The sequence below is a fragment of the Drosophila teissieri genome, chromosome 2L, assembly GCF_016746235.2.
Source record: "Drosophila teissieri strain GT53w chromosome 2L, Prin_Dtei_1.1, whole genome shotgun sequence".
Classification (NCBI taxonomy): domain Eukaryota; kingdom Metazoa; phylum Arthropoda; class Insecta; order Diptera; family Drosophilidae; genus Drosophila; species Drosophila teissieri.
This window is the reverse complement of record NC_053029.1, coordinates 16,825,642-16,845,386: the sequence shown is the minus strand read 5'-3', so window position 1 is coordinate 16,845,386 and position 19,745 is coordinate 16,825,642. Positions and strand designations below refer to the sequence as shown.

Sequence of the window (19,745 nt, the reverse complement as noted above, 5' to 3'; positions counted from 1 at the left end):
TACAAGCTGCGGCATTTGTAATTGCCAAGAAATACGAGGGCCAGCAGAGGATCAGGAGGAGCAGCAGGAGTATGCGGAGGAGCAGGAGGAGCCGGAGGATCAGGCCAAGCAATCAGCGAGCGGCGCATGTCACAGAGCGCAAACAAAAACTAGAAACGATTGTTTGGTCTTGGAAAGCGAAGAGCGGGTACCCTTCTCGAAAAATGTGTCTCTGGCTTACTATAAATTCCATCAAGTCTAAATAGCTTTGAGTCTTGGACTTTTCATATATTATTAATTAAGGAGTAGCACCACCTCGGTGCTTTCCTTAACCTTTTGCTCAAATCGGCATACTTCCAACAAGGGTATTCACAAAAAGAAAAGCCAGCGAGAAGGCAAGACAAAAAGCTCATGCAAAACAAACATTAGGAAATCCAATCCGAACTCAGGCATCCAGCATCTAACATTCAGCAGCTAGCAGCCACTTAGGCAGTCACTCAGTGGAAAAGCCAGCAGTCGAGGAGCTGCAGAGCTGAGGAGCCAGGAGTTGCCAGCAGTCGAGGAGGAGGACCAGGTATGGGGCAGGAATCGTGGACCAAGTCGTCGTTTAGGACGTCTGAGATTACGAGCGATTACGTTTTACTCCAAATTTGTATGCTGCCAGAGTTGTAATTGAAAAAGCATCAACATTAATCTTGGTACCCGCACACACATCGCCAGCCGAGTTAGCTAGCGATTTTCGATTTCGATTGGGAATCGGATTTCGTAAGCGGTCGGGAGATGCCAGATAAGCGGGTGTAAGTGTGGGTAAGCCTGATCCGAAAAAACATATTGCTTAATCGCTGCGCTGATGTGGAGCAGCAGATATGATCGGCAGATCTCCAGCTCCAGCTCCAGCCATCCCCTCTCAGGGGTCCACGAATCCGACTCCGATTCCGACTCCGACAAGTGAGCGATGTGCGATCGCATGGCATAAATCAAATCCCGGAGAGAAATTGCGCCGCCGGCTGACAACCCAGCCACGACAACTGTCCATCGCATCGCATCGCAGTCATCCCGCCATCTAGCCATCCAGCAGAGCTCAACTTTATGCTTTATGCCAGACCACATGCAAATGATCGTGCCCAGCATTCGACACCGGCCTGCGGATCGCGGATCGCGCATCGCGGATGGCAACCTGTCAGCGATCAGTGACCTTAACTGTAAAGCCAGTCGCAGAGCGCATAGGTTCTATTCCCGACACTCCAAAAAAGTGGGCTTAAATCTACGATCAACTATGATATATACAAGATACTCCTTGAGGTGTCTTTAACTATTAAATATATATTTGGTTGAGTAGTACTTCTTTACTTGAATTTAAATAAAATATAGTTAAGTACATTTTATTGCACTTAGGCTACTAACTAACTTTTCTCTTCATCGATTAACTGACATTTTTCGCCAGTGGATTCTTGAGTTACATGACCGCTGAAACCTGGCGTTAGTAGTCGCTAAGTGCAGTCAAGCGACTGCGGACTTAAGACTCCTGTGGCCATCAACTTGATGATGAGGCAGGCAGATCGCCCCAATCCCCCAGTTTCCCCAGCTCACCAGCTCCCCATCCAAAGCACCTCCCATAACCCAGGCAGCAGCACCATCATCGCTTAACCCCCTCGTAGGCTTCGTGCCTGGACTGCTGTAGATCGGCGAGCGTTGATAAATGTTGTTACTTGTCTTTGGATGGTTGTACTCTTCTGAGTTGTCGACAAGCCCGATCGATGGGTGGTTATAGTTGACATGTCGCTCTGTGTTTGCTAGGCCCATCATCTCGGCATCGGAGTGGGGATTGGGATCGGGATGGGGATCATAAAAAGGGGACAGGGCCAGAACGACGATCGCCCAGGGCTGGCCGACTGATTGCCCTTGCCGGCGACTTGTTCGCCAAACGGTTAATTGTGGTTATGATTGGGTCATGTCTGCGCCTAATTAGCCACCTTATATGCCACACCGAAATTACCTTCACTTCCTGCTTGACATCTGCCATCATCTGTGGCTCATCTGCAATTTGAATTCCCCAAGAGCCACGATCCAGGTATAAATATTGCATAAAGTACAGTCAGAGGGTAGAAAGTAGCGCCCCTCTCTCATTCCAGGCACATCCGATTCGTTAATTTGCAGGCAAATCGATTCCAGTCGATGGGATCCCATCCAGAGCTCACTTCGCCCAGCGATTGCATCTACTTGACACACATCGCACGCAAATCGATGCGGCAGCATTTACAAATATACCATATCGGGTATATATCGGGGAATACTCCACCCGCCGATCCCGCACTGAAATTTACAAAAGATGCGGTTCGGAGTCCCAAAATAGACACCTCCCTGCGCGGTGGCTTGAGGCCGATGCTTCACAGCCTATGCCGAAAATGATTTATGTATGGGACTTTCCTCAATTTCATTCAGCTGGGCCTACTTTTTGTATCGCGGTGTATTAGAAACAGCCGAGATGACCCTTAAATCGGAATGGGTCTCTGTTTCACAAGGGAGTTCATTGCCCACTCTCAAGACTTTGCCGAGGCTTAAGCTGTCGAAAGCTGTTTCCATCCAGCATACCTACCACGTGCTTAACAAGATTGAAAAATACAAAGTAATCTTCAACGGATGGAACTCTATTTACCGAAGTTACCTAAACAAAATGTCAAATGTGCAACTGCCTTTTGCTATTAGCAATTGCTAAAAGAGAAGGACAATAAAAATATATGTAAGCTTACACATTAAGTCAACTTTTTATGAATATATTACTGAATATATTACATTTTGGCAGTCATAAGCCCAGTATGATAAAAGTTAAGTTTACTGTGGAATTCGGTAAGACATCGTATTCACGTGACAGACTCCTCAGCACATGTTATGATGGACAATCGCTTGCTGTATATGCAAATAGTGTTAAGGGTTCTATGATCTCATAGAATGACGTAGCTTGTTAGACTCCCGAACTGTTGAAATATTCATGAGAAAAAGACTTTCTTCCGTTTCCGCTATGGGATAGCGTTTCGCATAGCTATGGAGAGCGATCTGAAGTGTATTTAACGAGCCGGCGATAGGATGATACAGAAGTGTTGGCAACACTCCATAAACTAACAGATTGTAAACGCCGGCAATTAACTTTATCTCTGGGCGAGACGCACAACTGTTGGCTGGAACCGTCTGCTTATCGGCAGCCACGTTTACCTGTTCTGATTTGAACGCTGAAAGTGAAACCGTAAATTCCACTCCCGAGGGTCCAATGCGAGTCGTGTTCCTTTCGGCCATCAAATCAGACATCAGGTGGCAGGACTTCTTCTCCTTTCAGCGGCCCTTATGCCGCTCCAGATATCAGAGGTGCGCACTTGGCTATTTTTTATATGCCTCTAAATATATTTCATAAGAAGGCCAAAAACAAGTAAGGGGGAAACCAAGTTGACTTATGCGATCATCAAAAGAGTTAAAAAGGAAACTGTATTTTGGTATAGTATGGTTAATGGGTTTCCTTTATTACCTATACTAATATCTGTATTTTAAACGTACAATGTTAAAAAACAAGCAAGGGGGAAAACCAAGTTAGTATAGGCGATTATTAAATTAGGAGTTGAAAAAGAAAAATATATTTTGATACATTATGGTTCATGGGTTTCCTATATTTCCTATACTCATATCTGTATTTTAAACGTACATTGCTTTAGCTTTCTTTATGGCCTTCACGCACCTCTGATGCTAATCCATAGTAGGCCAACGGCAGTCGGTGATCAAATTTGGTCAGCTCGTAATTAATTCCAGAACTGCCCAGAATAGATACATCTTCGCGGGGCACCATATGGCTGGCTGTCCGCCCCGCAAACAATGTCGATAGGGCTCGCCGCCACGACCCGCTTTATATCGTATAGTTAGTGGCAATTAACACGACACGCTCATGTCCTTCGTGTGCCGTTCGTGTGCTGCGCCGCCGGCTCACTCAGTTTTCATCAATTTCTCGGATTCGGTTACGGGTACGGGTACGGGTACGGGCCCACAACAGTTGGCCAAATGCCCCTTCTGACCAAAGGGTCAGCGGTCGGTTGGCCGGCAGTTTTCCCTAATGAATTCATTCGCTTCACTTTCTGGCCATAATCGGGGGTTCATTATCCTGTGCGCTGCACTTCTGAAGTTCTGATGTTCTGATCTGATGTTCCGATGTGCAGTTGCAACCCCCCGGATCGAGTTTTTGGAAATGGTAAAAGGATTGAGCATTCCCTGAAATTTATTGGGTGTGTCCGGGATATTATTCCTTGTTTGGTCCTCGTGCGGCCGCATATTTCAGAGCATTTTGAACATTCTGATCGTGTTTTGATAAGCGGTTAGACTCTGAAGCCGACCGCGATTAATCAAAAGGGCCACATTTAGAAAAAGGGTTCTACAATATTAATATTTAAAGGAGTATTTTTAATACCATTTATGTACTTTGTTACAGATGTATGTACATTTTGCCATTTAATGGGTATGCCAATAACAAAATATATGCCTGCACACCACTTTAACTTAATAAAATATAAATGACAGAATATGATTTTATGATTTGTAAGAATTAGAAATAGTTCTAACTTAGAGCAATTAACCGCAATGGTTTGTAGTTGTAAAATATGTCATGTCCGTTTCAAGATACATTATATAAATCCAGCATAAGTGATAAAAGTTTGATAATTCAGAGAACAAGAGCACTGCATGTTCACAATTTCCATATGAATGGCTTAATTAATTAGCACTCGTTTATTTAGCCCTGGCAATTTGCATTGACCTGCAGGCAGAACCGAAGCCAAGCGGAACCAACTGCCATAAATCAGTTCGAATCGAAGTTATATTATACATATAGCCACCCACATGAGTCGGCCGACCACTGGCGCCAGTCTTCTGTTCCGACTCGGATTCGCGTGCTGTTCTTAGAGTTTTCAAGACCCAGCGCATTTTCAATTAAAATTCAAATTGATGCAAACAAGTGGCCAAGCCCAGAACCGAGGCCCCAATCCCCAGATTCAGATTCAGCTCCAAGTCCAAGTCCAAGCCTCCTCGCGCATTAACAAATTGAAATTGAAAATGCTCCAGTGCTCCACTGCACCAATGCACCATGGCACCTATGCACCAACGCCCCCGATCTCGGAGCACTGTGCTCCTAACCGATTTCTTTATTTCAGCAACTTTGCATCAAAATTATGAGAATGCAATGCACTTTGCCACCAAGCCGAAAGAGACGTCGAATCTGTCGGAGATGGCGTCGCTGGTGACGCCCGATAGCCCGATAGTATCGCCACTCGAATGGAGCTCCAGTTGCCCCCGGGTTCTCGGTCTCCGGTGGGTGTTGTCCCTACAGAGTCCCCCATATAGTTCAATGCCAGAGCTGCGGTATCGCCGCCAATGATCAGGCTGGGGATTAATTGTCATGTGCGAAAAGTGAATGATACTGGCGCCAAGGAAAAATGAATACTGTTCTGCTTGCAGTAAATAATTTGTTGTAAGAGATTGTAAATCATTTCGGAAATTGGTAGATTGCGACCAACACTGTATGCTTTATATATATATGTATAATATTTTGTATAAATACAGAACCTAATATGCTTTGAAATGTTTTGTCTAGTGAAGGCATTTTTCCTTTTTAACGCCAAGGTTCGCCTGACTGTTATTTTCCTTCCCATTTACCTGAGGCATTCCCCTCTTCAACTTCCACATGCACTTTCAACAGAGCGATTGGAACCACACCCAGTTCACCAACTCAACCACCTTACCGCATTACGTATGAATGAACTCCTTTTCGCCGGCATTCCCGCTCTTGTGCAGGCCACCCTCTGCAGCCTGGGAGTTGGCATTTCCTAGTCGCGCGGTCGGTCATAAGCCTTCCTGGAATTAAGTTACAGCAAGTGCGATGCCCACTCCCACCCCACTACCCCTCCCCCTGCATCTCCCCCTCGTGAGCAACCCCCTTTCTGGGGGAGAGGGACAGGGACAGGGACATCGGACAGCGACCATGTGGCAACTGGCCGACCATAATGCAACATGACATGCGCCGCATGTGCAGCAACACAGCCACAGAGTCTCGGGCCGAGTTGCAAATATGAGTTCATTATTTAAACGTTGACCAAAAAACAAATTGACAAGTAAATGCGGCACATGGTCGGCTCGTTTTGGCGTTTTCTGTGGCCATACACAAGCAGAAAATTCCACTTCGTAGTTATCGGGCATAAGTGGGTTATTATGTCTAGCTAAAGTACAAGAAATTTGCAAGCAGGACAGTGTCTGTATTGTTTGAACATACGCTTTTAGCATTGGTAAAGTAGCTTGGATGTGCAATATTTTGCTGAGTGTACTCCAGCTTGGGTTGGGTTCAGTGGAGTTCGCTGCAGTGGGTTCCTAGGTGGGTTTTACTCCTTCTGCTCCAATAGATGTGGATGATGTTGCGCACATGCGACGCTCTGGTTGTTGTTGTTTTTGCTGTTGTTGCTGCACACAGATCAGCGTCATCAACGCGTACACATTCTGCTCATAAACGACTTTGGCCGCTCGCTGCCATCGGACTTCAAAGAAACTCGCAGGAGGCCGCCGAGCGCCACGCACAGCGCCAACTTTGGTGGTGCTGGCTTGATCTTTGGCCGGACCGCACCACACTGCACCACTCTGCACCACAACGCACTGGACCGGACCTGGTCGGGATGGGGCGGAACGTGAAGCACTTCCCACTTGTTGGTTCCAAAACACTCGAAAAAATGGAATATCTAGTACATATGTATATAATGTGAAAATGTCTCTCTACCAAAGTATGATATCTGAAACTCTGAGTGAATACTTCAGTGACTAGCTAAAAAATAGGAGTGGCTAGCAAAAATAGGTTAAATTGCCTACTACTATATTTACAAATTATTCTTCTATACAGTTTATTTTTCCAAGTGCCTTGGCTCTCAAAGTCTTGCGTCTTCAAGAGTCGCCTGCAACGTCATAGTCCCGACTTGTTAACGCTCTTGGCCTACACAGTGTTAGCTTGCGCCTCGGAAGAGGATCCTTGAAGGGTGGTGAGGTGAAAGGATCGAAGCGGAGTTGCCTCGCCCGCTGCGACTTTGTTGTCGTTGTCGTTGTTAATGATGCCTTATGATGCCAGAGCGCCTGATTTGCCACAATTTATTATGAAAAATCGTAATAATCTCGGCGATTTTCTGAACCCACAAGACGCATTTGTCTTTGGCGGCGCTTATCTTCCGCCGGCCGCGACTCCTCGGACTCTTGGCCATCCATCCGTCAGCGTCGTCGATAGCTGGTTAATGCTCTTGACTGAGACTGAGGCTAAGGCATTGGTTTTGCTTTGGTTTGGCTATGGCTACGGGCTTTGGATCTCAGCTTGGATCAGGCTTGTGGTAACATGAGACCTGGCCCAGTCAGCCAAGCTGCTCCTCCTCCGCCGAGCGTGTCATATTGGCGTTTCCTTTTCGCGGGCGACGCCCACGACTCCTCTGAAGTCGTTTTCAAATTGATTTTTGCCGTCAAATTTGCACAACTTGCTGGGGAGTTCTTGCAAAGGCAGGTCCTCCCACCGCAGTGCTGGAAATTGTATTTTAAATACTTCAAAAAATAATAAAGAAATCAACAAAAAAATTTAAAACTGTCCCAAACTTCATTTTACTAAAAACCCTTTGATAATGGAAAAAAGTTTAATAAACCTTAACGGTCTCTTTAAAGTAAGGATTTAATATGAAATATATAATAATATATGTATATAATATATTTATATCATATAAAAACCCCTGTGTGGCACAAATGTAAGTGAAAACTTAAAAATATAAATAGTTAGTTAATATTAAAATAGCTAGGCTGTCATCACCAGAGTTTAATTCCGTTTCAGGGACGGGACGAAAATCATAGAAAAGGGATCTGATAGAGAACGACCTCCTATTGGTGGTCGACCCACGCCTCTGATCGCCCAAGCTGCGCTGGTTGTCATCGCAAAATGTTACTAATAGTCGGAAATTACAAGCCAATAATCGTTTGTTTGAGCAGCTATCCAGCTGTCTGCCTCTCTCTCTCTCTCTCTGTCTTTTGCGATCTTCCCTCTCTTTCTGTGTAGGTGTTTGGAGTGCGTCGGGACATTCTTTTGATAAATGATCTCGGGCCAAGTCAAAGCCAATTGGAGCCCGTTAACTCTTGGCCAGGCATCATATTTTATGCTTAAGTTGGCATATAACTAATCAAATTCAAGTGCCAGCCGAAGCGGAACTGCAGACATAAAAACGAAAACTCATGAGAAAAATGTAGCTTTAAGTACCGGAAAATGGAAAGCGTACTTACTACTTTTTGGGTTGAGATTTTAAAGATACAGTTTTATTTACAAGTAATTACTTATAAAATGTAAAAGTTACTACAAAAATGAAACACCTTTTGGAAGTAATAACAAATTAACTATTAAGTAAACACCCGTTTAGTGTTTTCATTTTAGTTTTACAACTACGAACGAGGATTCCCTGTCGGTAAACTTAGATCAACTATCAGCAACAAGTTAACCGATTCGAGGCAATTGAAATGCACAACTCTCGTGGAAAACACGCTGAACACTAGATAAAAACTTTGACCAATTGATAACTGGCCAGGCAGCCACATGGAAATGGAAAAATGTTTATCTGCTAAATGCAACAAAGGTGTTTGCACATGTCCAAGCAAATAAAAGCCGGGCGCCGGCTTTTCGGATAGTGGCCACCATTTTAGTGGCCACCACAGTCATAGGAATAGGAACGTGCGACGCCAGCCAGCAGGATAATGCAAATAAATTCACTGGCCAAACGTTGGGCAAACAAATTGGCCACAGACGGGGACTAGGTCTCACCCAAGTCCAACTCCCAACTCCCAATCCCAGTCACAGTTCCAGGCCCAGTCACAATCGCAGCAGGCACAGTGGACCCGGCCTGGCCACATGCAAAATCAAGATAAACGCTTTAATTGAGATTAAATTCATAATTACGATCGCACGGGCGACACTTTTATGGTGTTCTTTAATTAAAGTTTCTGCCGTTCGCCGTCGCAGTTGCCTTTTTCTTGGCCTTTTTGCCGCTGCCGAGTCGCGGACAAGAAATTTGAAACGCGCTTAGACGTCGGCCAGAAACTCGCCCTGCAGCTACAGATCCGTTCGAGGTGCACTGACAAAAAATCTTATCAAGTCTGCAGTATTGTTCAATAGTTAAGAAGTTAACGTAATAAAGATATAAATCGAAGTTTAGTACTTTAAAAAGACTCTTAATACTTAAACCCTTCTTAAGTTTCTGAACCAAGTCTAGCCTGGTAATTCTAGGGGATACCCATGTAGGAAACCACCTAATTTGATGAATAGAGACATTTGTATTGACGAGTTTTTTTAAGTGCAGTTCTCTGGGAAGGTGTTGAGTAATTTTTGCTTTTTTTCTTAGCGCTGGGTATCGCCGCGCGCGACTTTTCGCTGATTGAAATCGCAGCCGCTGATCACATAAATTGCCAGATTTTCGGTTTACATGACAGTGCACTGCCCCTCCCCTCCCCTTCCCACCCTTCGCCACCCCTCCCGCGCGCTTTTCCGGACGCATAATTGCATTGTGCGGCGTGTGTAATTGAAATTAATATGAGTGAATTACCACAGCCGGAATGACGTATTTTTATGTAGGTAAATTTAACGCCCAAGACCTGGGCAATAATTAAGCAATTTAAGCGGATTGAATTTTATACTTGGTGATTTATGGTAGCGATGGCAGGGGTTAAGAGATGTCACGATAAGTTGGGAAAACGTCCACAACGCTTGGCTATCTGGAATAGCCGCCAATCCTGGGATTATAGTGGCTTGGGACCAGTTGGGACTTGGGACTTGGCCCAAAGGGCTGGGAGCTGAGTGCATGTGATCCTCACATTTGACCATAACTCATCACGCTGATAAATCTGGAAGGCCCCCCTTGGACTCTCAAATGATTTCCCACACACCCAGAAAAGTCCAGCGGGTTCTTGTCGAATGCGTAACTCAGAGCGATCGGTTGATAAGGAAGCTAGTCACTCGGAAAAATTGCGTTAGTTAATTTATATAAATTATATGATATAAATATTACCAAATAATTAGAATAAACCAAATGTCTAAGCAATAACTTGCATTTTTTGAGCACTCATCATACAAATATAATTTGTAAGACCTAAGTTATAAATAAATAATCATTTGACGCCCGTATTTACCCATACTATCTAAGTCTAAGTGAGCTTTTACCGATATAGTTTGCATTCATTGCGAATATAAATATTTAAGGATATTGTTATTACCATTGGCTACTTTTTCTAACCAGTTATCGTTTTGTTTTCTGTGTAACCTGGGTAGCTCCAAAGCCTCGCAGCGGCAGCAATTCATTTGAGACAATTAAATGGCTCTCCTAATGATGATGCCACAAGCCCTGAAAAATATGGGGACAGACAGACAGACAGACAGACGGGCAGACAGACAGAGCAGTCCGATAGATAAGGCATTAAAAAGCAATTATGACGACAAATCTGTAAACATACGGCACAGGCGTCGATCGTTTAATGGTGGACTTAACGCAACATTTAGAAGGTAATAAAATCGAGGCGGGCGCCATTCGGTAGGAGAAGCAAAACCCGGGGAGGAGCAGCAACCCAAGTCAAAGTTGCATTAACATAAAAATGTCATAAGGTTTACGGCGGAGATGCGCTTAGCCAGATCGATCCGATAGATACAGCGAAGCGGGGTGGCCAGCTGCCGATCATTTTGCAACTGAACATCGGTGGGGCTCCATAATTATGGCGAGGGTATTTGAAATGGTTTGGTTTGCCCCCAGAATGTGACATAAATTATGAAAGGCGGTCGTAAATCTTGGGTCGATCGCAGATCACTGATCTTGCGGGTAAGCCCATAAGAAAGGCCATTTCTCTTGGAGAACGGAAAGTTCAAAATAGAATTTACGGATGGATTACGCAAACCAAATTTTGATGTAGTGAATATTCATTGGAATTTGACAAAAAATCAGTTGTAGAAAATGTCTAACAGAACTATAAAGGAAATTAATTTTGACCGCAGTAATAGTGAGTTCAGGAGTTAAGCTTAGACCGAGGAACACAAAATGACTTTGGTTGCTCCTTTCAAAAATGAATATTGTTTTCAACTTATAATTCAACTGTGATTTATTAAGTGATTACTTAAATACAAAGTTTCATCAGGTATTTGCATATTAGGTTCTACCAGTGGAGGTCTCTAATTTGAGTGAATCTGCTGACCGGAAACCCACGAACATTAATTAGGCCCCAAATTCCCGGAAAGCCGCTCTACTTTAAGGGACCCCAACCTCTTAAACATGTCGTAAGAAACGACCGGGCACATGCTACAAACAAGCATATAGAACCTAATTCCGATGGTTGAGGAGGTTGGGGATGCAGATGTGGATGGGGATGGGGAAGGCGATCGCCAACAAAGTGGATGTGCTACCTCTTAAGAGACGACAAACATATCGCTCATTGAGCGTAACAAAGGTGCACCTTCAATGAAGCCTAACCCAATAAGGCATGCCACGCAGTCGGATGACAGCTTTGGGGTGCGCTCCACAAACTTGACCTGAGTCCAAGGAGGAGAGCTTGGCAGGGGCTTCCAGGGCGGAGATGGTCGGGGGGTCCCGTGGAGGAGCACCCATTTTACCTGCGACGTTCTGTTTGGGTGACTAAACACTTGTTTCGCTTCAATAACGCACCGTTCGCCGTTCGCCGATCGCCGATCCAAGTCCACCTCCAAGTCGCCGCTGTCATCTTCTGGGCAACGCTTTCGAAATAAACGAAAAAACACAGCGCTTCCAAAGGCAAACAAGCAAATGTGTGAATGCACTGCGAAAAAATCGGTAACCTAAAAAATCACGTAAAAACATTTTATAGAACTGTATGACCAGGTATACCAGGTAGTAAATATAGATTTATTTTTTGTTTTTCTACATCATTTTTCAAATTAATATTGTTTATATAACTACAATAATAACAATTGGACTAATCCAAGGTGGTTTTTCGTTTCAAACATTATTCTGTGAATGATTAATATTCTATAAATAAAAGGGGAAGTTGCCATCCTCATTTTCCCCAGTGCAGTCGTGTGCGATCATCGAAAACATATTTTAACAAGTACGCAATGCTGGAACGCTGACAGGGCGGCCACCAAACCCAAATACAATTTTAAGGCGCTGTCCGTTCGATTCGTTGACTCAAGGTGTAGTATGTGGTATGCATATGGAGGACCCCGCTCGGATCAGTTCGGTTATGGGTTTTGGAATGGGTGGGGGTGGGGGTGGCACTGGGGCATAACGGTGACCCGTGTTTGCCGTTCGTCGCGGAAGTTCTTTTGGGTTGGCCTGAAGACGAAGACGCCGTCGCAGGTTAGTCGAGCTGGGCTTGCACTGAAGAAAAATGTACTTTTATCTATATAAATATGAAATGTAAATATATACTTAATACAAGCATGCGAAAGCAGTTCTTTTAATAAATACAGAAGAAAGTGCGGACTGTTTTTTAAGTGTAGCTTTAAATAACGATTGGGGTTGGAGTTCGGGAAGTTCGGGGTTTCTTCATCGAACGTTCTATATATCGTTCGAATCGGACACACTCCCCGCACGAGAAATTCGCGGTGCGCTGCGGGTCGAGAATTATGGGAAATTAAAAATGTTTTATTTATGAGTAAGAATTCTTGGCACACACTCGTATTTTGTGTTTCGTATTTCGTATTTCGTATTACGTGTGGCAAGTCAAGTAAATCTGAGGTGCGGTTTTCGGTGCACAAGCGCAACAGATATGGAAATTATAATTGTGGTTTATGAGCGTTTAATAGCGACTCGCGGCGGGGGAAGAGACGGCTTGTTTTATGAGCCCGAACTGCGATTGCTGCAAAGTCAATCAATTGTGACACAGGTTCAGTTGAAAGTCGTCGCTCTGGCCTGGCCGTGTTCTAAGCCTATCCACTCCATCAAAATCATGGCTAACCGCCCCCGATCTCCTCTCTCTCCGATCTCCTCCGATCCGGAGCGGCGGCGCTATCTTCCGCCCGACGATTGCGAAAACAACTTTCCAACATTAATGACAATTTGTATCGTAATTGAAATCGAAATGCCGTGAATAAATGCCGCTTTGCACTAAAGCACCGAGACGCAGACAGAGACGCACCAACAAGGAACACCTTTTTCCATGTCCCAGCCTCGGATTGGAACCTACATATACATATTTATGTGTTCCGCAAACCAGTCCGGTCGCCTGGCAGCCACTCCAACTGCAATCGGGAGTCCAAGCAAACCGAAAACACAGGTGCCAATTGGGGAGTGGGCCACGCCGGGCGAAAGCTCAGCTCAGCTCGGTTCAGTTGAGATACTTCGGTTAATTTCAGGCAGCCGCTCTCGGTGTGTAATCCATTTTAATGCCAACACCATTACGAACAGTAGCCTCAGTGTCGCATTTAGCAAAAGCAAAAGCAAAGGCAAACCAACGGCGACCGAAAATGCAAGCTGTCACACACTTGAGTGAATCTGCGAAATCTGTGTAGAGCATCTAGTGGGTCAGCTTTTCTGATTTTCTCTACAGTACAATTTATAAATAATAAAACTTTGAAAGAACTGAAATAGTCTACAATATCTTATGGCCAAGAAGGGGAACATACTATGTGGGAATTCCAAATACCAACTAACCATCTTAAGAATCGCGCAGAGAGGTACCATTTCTTTTGTATTAGCTACACACGATTTATGTCATTTTTCCTCAAGTGCAGTGTATTTGGCAGTCGCTCATTCCAGACTATAAGTCTGGACTCGCACTTTGTTTTATGATTTAAATGAAGCGCCAAAATGGGATGGCAGTGCTGATAGCGAGTGAAAAAGCCAGTGGAGTGCGACCTTAATACGGCGACAATTGATTAGCGAGCGACGGAGCAAGGCGCGCAAGGCTAATGAGGATCGCTCCCTCCTGATCGGATTGGATCGGAATCGAATGGTATGGAATGGTATGGGGTCGTATCCAGGCGACAGAACTGGGTGTGTATGCTGAAGAATGGGTAGAGGTGGCAGGATAATCAGTTGAATGGGCTTAATACAAGATGGAAATACCTAATATAATAAATATTTGACTATGCATCTAATAGTTACGTATACGATGCGCTTGTTAATTATAATGATTCCTATCCTTTTATTCCGTACATGCAATTTATAAATGGCCTTATTACCAGCTTTCTCATTCATGGAATCATAAATATACCCTGCATTTGGCGCCAAGTGCAGTGGAAACCTGTTCCCCGGGCATCGTCATCCCGTCCTGGGACTCTGTATTAATCACTGCGATTCAACGGCGATCGCCTTCGATAGCTGCCTGCACTTCGGCGTTCCGATAGCCCTCGATAGCAGGCGCACAATTTATCAAATACCAGAAGGTAGAAGGCAGAGGGCAGAAGGCTGGATGGGGAGGGATATCGGAGGGACTGAGTCAGTGGCCAGGCATGCCATAACGAACCTTAGCCTACTTAGCAAGTCCAGCTCGAGTGGCCGAAAGAAACCCGCTGGTTGTTTCCCACAATTATGCAAAACAAAGAGGGAGCCAAAGTGCTGCGCTCCACGAGGAGCGGGTGGATAAGGGGCAGAAACAAACATGCCCATACCACAAGGTGCATCTCCCATCCAGCCAATTGCCTGCAAATTATAATGCATTATTTCATAACTCCCGCCAGCAACTTGTTTGAACTGAGTCAGCCACTGCCGGACCCCGGACCCCGGACCCCAGACCCCAACCCGAATCCTATCCGCCACCCGACCCCGGGCGATGGCCAGCAATCAAATCACTTGCCGCCCCAAGCGGACCTCTAAATCGAGTCAGTCTTAGGAATCGCGGACTCGAATGGTAGGTTCTCAGTTCAATTCCAAATATTGTGTACGGAATAGTAATAACTTACAAACTACTTTGTACATATATAATAAATACATATGATCACTTATTTAAATTATTTTACGTCTTGCTTACAAATAAACTGTATTTTGATAACTCTACTTAAAGAGAAATTACTTTACATGCATCAAGAGTATCACCTCACAGTTCTATCACCCCCGTAATACCCTGTTTTCTAGCCTCAGAGATTGCTAGACAACAATCGTCTTGCTCGTTCCGTTGTGGCCTACATTCGCAGCATTGTCCTGACTCGGACTTCTCTTCTGGCAGTTAATTTGATTATGTATTTTCCACTGGGCCGCATTGATTAACTGCCGTCTGACATGACAGCTCAATTCGGGCCCGTCGATGTCATGATTATCGATTGCGCAATATTCCCTCGAGAGTACTATCCTCGGCATCTTCGGATCGGGGTTTTGTGGTCTTCAGCAAACAACGAGAGCTTTGCCTGCTTTGCTTGCTTTGGCCCTTAAGCCACTTTACTTTACCTTTTCTATGCTAACTCGAATCGGACAACGATCGCGTAATCGCCCTTAATCCATCAATAAAACGGGGCCATCACGATATCTGCAAGTCGGAGGCTGCAGTTGCCACTGTTGCAGTGGGGAAAATATGGCCAATTGCGGCGAACGATCGATCCACAACACCATCAGTCAACACAATCAATCTCTTGGCAAGTCCGTTTGGTTGTGAAAATATTTGACTTGTATTCGATCGCTAAGTGCATTTATTGGGGCCTAACGAGCCGGCCCGATCGATCAAGTGCCCTAAAACCTTTCACTAATGATTCGATCATGCGGTGGGTGGCTCTACGGCTGTATGGCTGTATCTGTATCCGAAAATTGAAACTGCATCCAATAGATGCATGTGGGGCTGCTGGCACAACCGGCATTTAGCCTGCCAAATGGATTGTGACAGTCCAATTAGTATTAATTCGGGGTCTTAGTTTGTTTTAGCCGTTCGCTCGACTTTAGCCGTTTTTCGGCGATCTGGGTCTGTGTGCAATTTGATCGGATTTTGGGCCATAACTCATTGCCATCTTTCAATCAGGCGGGACTTTTTACCTTCACTTCTTCCTCGACCCGATCGCGGTGGATAAGAAGTGTCCCACTGCCGAAAACAAACGACTCGCATTCACTTTTAGCCATACGGGCAATAAAGAAACAAATTAACTGATGATCAGTGTCAATGGAATGCAACCATGTAAATTACATACATCCTCCATCCCAGCCGCTCACCCGGCGAAATCAGAGCCACAGCCAAAGCCACAGCCACAGCCAACTCAACCTGGCCATAACTTTGGCCACGGATGCGGAGAGGCCTCTCCCCGCATCGAAATCCTGGCCTGGCCTGGCCTGAATCGTGTCGTGATTACAGGTTGTTTGGAGGATTGGCCCGAACTATGCGATGTGTTGTCGTTTTGAAGCGATGAATTAAGCGATATTTGCAATTAATAACTGTCATGCTTCGGAAATCTGTTCAATAATAAAATTTGTTTAACGAATCAAAGACTGGCACTCTGAAACTGGGACTGGAACCGGGACTGGGATTGGGATTGGGGCTGGGTCTGGGTCTGGGTCTTTCGTCCATCTGAGATTCTTTGGAGCCGGCGTACTCGTCTCCACTCTCCTCGCGATGGCCTCAAGCGATTTCGCAATCGAGGCGACTTTCGTGTTAATGGCATGCAGGCACTGCCATTGATTTCACTTCGATTGCCCATAAAATACGGCCAAGTGGAGATCCAAGTTCGAGGCAGTGTCGGAGGACTCACACTCGGGGAAAAGTTCCGATCCTCCGAAAAGGGTAACAAATGAAACCTCTTGGAGTTCCTGGATCCAGATATGCAAGAATTTAAATGCTTTTAAGACACGTGATTACTTGAATGCATACTTCAAATCACCATTCAAGTTTATCTCGCACTTCATTGAATTTATATTTTATCTGAAATTATTATTTTTGTACTGTTTTAGTGAAAAACGAACTACTGGACCCATTTTCCAAGTGCAGGGCCACGTGCTTGAAGGCGGCAAAAGTTATTGACTGATTATGAGATTTGGCACGCCATGAGGAGAAGGCGGAATGTCGGCAGATTATGTTTTGAAAGTGCAGTCACTGATTTCTTTATGAATTCATTAAACTTTAAATTGGTTTTAAATTGGCCCCGACTCCAGCTCCATCTCGATGGTCTTGTCTTCCGTCGTGTGGAATTTGGCACGACCTGCCCGCCACAATTATCTGGCAGCACACATCTCGGCCAGGCCGAGTTGCCAAGTGGCCAACTGGGCAACTCGGCAACTGGGCACCGCTCAACTGGCCCCTGCTCGCCCTGTGTGGCCAATAGTCGGGAGCAGCCTGTGGGCCAATAATATTAATAACACGCACTTTGTAAGCCTGCCAGCCATCCAGCCATCCAACCTCCTGCCTGCGAGCCAGCTGCCTGCATTCTGGCCCGTGGCCTCCGCATCAGCGTCTCATTGTTTGTTTTCATTAAGAGAAATATTGCAGCGTCAACATGAAATCAATACCGGGTCCAAGGCGATACACCCGCACCTAAGGCCAGGACTCAGACACAGTTGGAGATGGTCCTTAGGTATGCGATTTCAGTTTCTTGGACTATCGCATCTGGACTACTTTGTTCAATTGAAGAAAGGGCGCTGTAATAAATATATCGTTGTTAAAGGTTATAATATGTATTTTAATATTTTCATACATATGCAAATAATATTCGGATTTTAAAGCGAAACCACCTTTGAAATAACTTATATCATTTTCTCTTTATTTCGTTTTAATATCGATATTGGAGTGAAATTCACAAGTATACTTATTTTTGTGTCTTATACAAACAACCTATTTATTAATTAATATAATAATGTACATATATTTAGGGATTTGGTAACTTAGATCTTTGAAACCAATTTTCTTTTATTTAATATTTTTTCAGGACTTCTCAACATTCTTATTTTGACTCCTCACGCTGCCGTCTCTAGCCCTCACGCACTCAGTGTGAGCCCTTTTGTTTCAGAGGCTGCCTTTCTGATGGGGGTGACTGATTGGGATTGTGATTGTAGCTCTGCAGCATTGTGTCCCAGTGCCCCGACTCCTTTCCAAGACTTGCAACTCGCATCCAGGGCTCAGGACATGGACACGGACACGGACACGGACATGGACATGGACATGTGCAATGTGCCGTTTCTCGGTGGCGCGTAAAAGAAAGGAGTTCTCTGTTTTCGGTACTTGGTCGTCGTCTTTCAGTTTTCTGCTGGTGGCTCTGCCTTCTCCAGAAATCTGATACTTTGGCTCCGCTCGTAATTGTGCAGATGCATTGGTCGAAAGGTGTCACTCGAGTGAATGCTGTTGTCTTTGTTGTTCCTACCGATGTCGCCGTCGGTCCGCCCAGCTATGTACATCGTATATCCCCAGACCAAGAACGGATAGCAGACGAGGATCCAGGCACAAGTCGCACACGCGCTTGTGATTTGAGCCACCTACCTCACACCTGTTCCGCCTGCGGAGGAAGTGCGCTATTCTTGGGCTCGGGAACTATCGGAAGTAATGGTATGGGAAGGGTTGTTTGGCACCCAAATCGTAGAGACTGAAAATCTACAGCTGTATGGATCCTATAAATAGATTGGTAAATGTATATTTTGTGCGGTTTCATTGGGGATTGAGTATGAAAACCTAATGGTTCCTGAAACATCTGTGGTTTCTTTGGATGACAATAAATAAAATGGTTATTGTAGCTCGTGACTCTATAGTATATCTTTATATTATCCTAAGACTATTTTCCCTGCAGAAATATGCATCATTAGTACTGACCATAAACGTAGTGGCGAAGACCTTTGTGTCTCTAAACCAAGTACATTCTGCTCAAGTCCCCACCCATTCTGCCGATCCACACACCCACCAACAAAATGTGGATCGCCCCAGGATGCGTGCCAACCTTGGGGTCCGGGTCCCATCATCATCGATCGATTCAATCGCCTGGCTGGGCTACTTTTTAATTTCGGAACCTTGAACTTTTTGTGGCCGGCCGCAAATTGCACACCAGTAAATGCAATAAAAATAAAGCCATGCTGCAGATCTCAGTAATCAGTGGGCAAAATCGCAGCTGGCTGGCCAAAAGCAAAGCAAACAACTTCATCGCAACAATGGCTAATGAGTCAGTGGAGCTGGTCTGCCTGGTGATCTGTCGATCTGTCGGCGGCAATCGACTAATAAAACCATCAAAGACATTAAACGTTGTGGGTGCCATTCATTTGATTGAACTTTGACACCCAACCCCAGAGCCATTCAGGCATCAGATGCTAAAAGGCAGATGCAGATGCAAATGCAAGTCTCTCCGGTTTTGACCACCGCTAATACCAACTTTGGCTTCGAAGCCACAACGGCGCAAATGCGCAAAGGCGCAAAGGAGACCCCATCAAAATAATAATAATAATAAGCACAATAATAATGCAAGATGCTGCAAACGAGTTGCAGATAGGAAAAGCGTTCGCAAAAGTACCCAAACCTATGCCTGTCCATCTACTGGTTTCGATGATAATACCCTTTCTGAGAAAGCTCTTTATGAGATTTTGAACCATGAATAATTATTATTTACGAATAGGTAGTAGCCTACTTTGATTTTTGAATTCTAAAATTAATAATACACCAAGATTATATCGAATGGTAGCTTTTGTGTTATTTTGATGGAACTAAAACATTTTGTAAGGGCATCCAACCTTTGGGATCCCCGCTTACCGCCTTGTTGCCAAAACGTTGGCAACGTTAGTGGATTGGTAAATTATGGCAAGGTCTGCACGTGCTCGGTGGCCATTGTTTTGGGCCAGCTT

General features: G+C 44.8%; 1 long non-coding RNA gene across 1 annotated transcript; it reads right to left on the bottom strand.

The window, feature by feature from the left end:
- Positions 1-16,945: 16,945 nt before the first annotated feature.
- LOC122626713 lies at positions 16,946-17,707 on the bottom strand. Its single transcript, XR_006326730.1, has 3 exons — positions 17,624-17,707; positions 17,329-17,567; positions 16,946-17,265 (listed from the first exon to the last, which is right to left on the bottom strand). It is a non-coding gene; the product is annotated as an uncharacterized LOC122626713 (long non-coding RNA).
- Between the last annotated feature and the right edge of the window lie 2,038 nt (positions 17,708-19,745).